This window comes from Octopus bimaculoides, chromosome 14 (genome assembly GCF_001194135.2).
Source record: "Octopus bimaculoides isolate UCB-OBI-ISO-001 chromosome 14, ASM119413v2, whole genome shotgun sequence".
Taxonomy (NCBI): Eukaryota; Metazoa; Mollusca; class Cephalopoda; order Octopoda; family Octopodidae; genus Octopus; species Octopus bimaculoides.
Window position 1 is genome coordinate 42,528,684 of NC_068994.1, and position 3,238 is coordinate 42,531,921.

General features: G+C 30.0%; 1 protein-coding gene across 2 annotated transcripts in view; it reads right to left on the reverse strand.

Annotated features, from left to right (window-relative positions):
- Positions 1 to 1,602: 1,602 nt before the first annotated feature.
- The window catches only part of LOC106879393 (protocadherin gamma-A4), a 332,347-nt gene continuing 330,711 nt past the window's right edge, over positions 1,603 to 3,238 (reverse strand). For both annotated transcript variants that reach the window (XM_014928939.2, XM_052973099.1), the window contains exon 4: positions 1,603 to 1,791. The gene's annotated coding sequence lies outside the window, so the exon portion shown is untranslated. The remainder of the gene's footprint in view (positions 1,792 to 3,238) is intronic.

Genomic DNA, 3,238 nt, shown 5'->3' on the forward strand with positions numbered 1-3,238 from the left:
GTATCCATTGAATGATTCAGGAAAATTTACAAATTATTCTCATTGGATTGCACCAAATAAAGACAAAATTTAAACTTTTGATTGATTCTTATATAAAAAGTAAATAAATTCTTTATTTTATTAAATTTACACTGGATAAAACATAAGGGGAATGTTATTCCTTTTGATGAGCCATTTTGGCATTAGATAAATTGAGAAAAGAAATAAAGTAAACAAAAAAAAAGAAAAAGAAAACTGGAAAAGACAGCACAATGAAAATACTTTACAGAATCCACAGATTAAATTCATTTAAACCAATATTTTTTATTTTTCTATTTTTTTTTTATTAAGGGACAACTAAAATGTGAATTGTATCCCAGTACACAATATTATCTGTCAAAAAAAAAAACAACAAAAATATATAAAATAAACAAATGAATTTCATGAAAGATGCAAAAGTTGAATTGAATTCACAAGTGTTTCCATCGTTTTGTAAATGTTCTTATCATTGTCTTTTTTTTTTTAAATCTTCTCTTACATTTATTTATGAATGTCCCTTTAGAGACAACAATGGAACTGATGCTTGCAGTATGTTACAATGAAAAAGATAAACTCCCCTGCTTCATATTGAACTTAGTAATAATTAATTTCATAATAAGGGGGTATGAGGGTGGAACGTGGGGTTTATGTAGGGGGTAAACCAAGACTTGTCTGTGTCTGTTTCTGTTTAGGTTTTAGTTGTTTTTATTGTTGTTTCTTTTTCTTTCTTTTGTTTTCTTACATAAAGTTGTTTGTACAAATTTATTTTACATGGACATTAATAGTCTTCTTTATACATATATACATATTTATAAACATTTGTACAAATAAACATCAGTTTATGAATGCATGTATGCTTGTTTATATGTGTATATATATATATGTATATATACACACACATACGTACATGCATATATATATATATATATGTATAATATATGTGTGTATAATATATATATTGTGTGATGCATATATATATATATATATATATATATATATATATATATATATATATATATATATATATATACATACACATATATATATATATAATGGATATGTTTTTACATATTTGATTACTGCACCAAAAAACAAAATGAAACATTCCATCTGCTGCTCAGTAATTAGTGAAACAGCTTTTCCTTTCATTGAATTCTTGTGTAAGAATTTTTGCTATTGCATTTAGTGTCATGTCTTTGCTGGTGCCATCTTGGTCTCAAATTCATTTGTGTATCACAGTTTATCAGTGGAACAGGTGTAGTTAATGAAGTGGAATACACCTTGACGTGTGCAGAGATTAAAATACAAAGATTTCTGTAGCCGATTCTTTGCATTTTAAAAGGGTATGGAATTATTTTTTGGGGGGTTTTGTTTCCTTCTCTTTTTAAATTTTAATATTTGGATTTTTAAATATCCTTTTTTGTTAATGCTTTTTTTTTTTCCTTTTACTTGTGAAAAAAGATTGTTTTTTTTTTATTTGTATTGTATTTAATTCATTTGTTTTGTGTTTTTTTCTTTTTATTTTCAGTCTTTGTTTTTTGTTTTCTGAAGGTGTTACTCCAATGATTTCAACAAAGTGTTCGATATCATAGAAAAAAGTTTTGATATTTATTTTAACTCAAGAAACATGTCTTGATAAATGTTCAGTGCTGATTGTTGCATTATGCAAATTAGTAAACTCCCTTCAGTGATTTCTGGTAAGAATCTGATAGCATTTCCTCTTTTACTTTCATCAAAACTCAAGAGATTCTTTTCTGCTGATTAAGTTGAGCACTAGAAAAGAGAGTATATATGAAATTTTAGTTATTTAGCAATTCTGTAAACAGTGACTATTCATACATACACATGCACTTATACATACACATAAATGCATACAAACATACACATATTTAAAATTATAAATATATGAAATGAAAATGAGATAAAAGAAATAACACATGGTGGTCAGTGGCATGGATCTGAGATAGAAAGATGAATAAGAAGATATTAAATAGCATACAAGCTAAATTCTTTATTCACTAACATTATTTTGGCTTCCAAAGAAGATAGATCAATTGCTAGATAACAATCTACACAAATTCTAGAAAATAAGGTGAGATAATCTCAAACTTCAAGAATTTTCCAAAACTGTCATGCCATTCAGGAAAACACAGTGCAATTGCCTGAAGATAAGAGTACAGCCATGGACACATGTTTTCCTGCTATAATTGGCATCATTAGCACAGCAGTTGTTTTTACCTTACCATTAGCAGAAAAGGCAGTTAAACAGCATCATCATCATCATCATCATCATCATTGTCAACGTCATCATCATCATCAGCAGCAGCAGCAGCTGTATCAACATTAGCATCACCATCATCATTTAACATCCCTTTTTCCATGCTGGTTTGAATGGTTTGGCAAGAATAGGCAAGCCAGAGGACTCTACCAGGATCTACGTTTGCTTTAGCATGGTTTCTACAGTTGGATGCCCTTCCTAACACCTACCAATTAACAGAGTGTATTGGGTCCTTCTTACATGGCACCAGCACTGATGTGGTTGCCAAGTATCTGCAAGAAAAGATCCCCTCAACTGAGTGGGGTATAGACTGGAGAAATAAAAAAAACTATAATGAAGGGACAGGTATCTTGTTGAAGAGGTGAATACATGGTTTGCACACCTGGAAAGTGAGAGAGAGAGAGGAAGAAGGTACAACATGAATATGAGGAAGAATAGGAAATGCACTGAGTGAAAATAGTGTCACAGATCATTGGAAAAAGGGAATGAGTTGGATACAGTGGATATCAGTTCAGTGTAGCAAGGAGTGAAGAAAATAGATGGGCCTCGGAGAGGTTCAACATTTTGAGGTCAGTCATCACCACTTCATTCCTCATCTTCCTAGGGCTACCTCTTCCACATTTTCTTTACACTCCCACACATATATTTATTTGATTGTATGAATATGACATGATTACGTAAAACAGCGCTTCTCAACCGGGGTTTCCCAGAATCCTAGGGTTCTGTGAAAAAGAGTGAGATAAGCTAATGCTAATTTTATGATTGTAATATTACTATACATGCATAACATATTATTAGTTATTGTAATATTGTAATATAGACACCATCCTAGCTAACCTATTATGTTATCAAAAATATATAACAACCATTGGGGATATATTTAGTGATGTCTGTAATTTATGGACATCCTATATATATATATATATATATATATATATATAT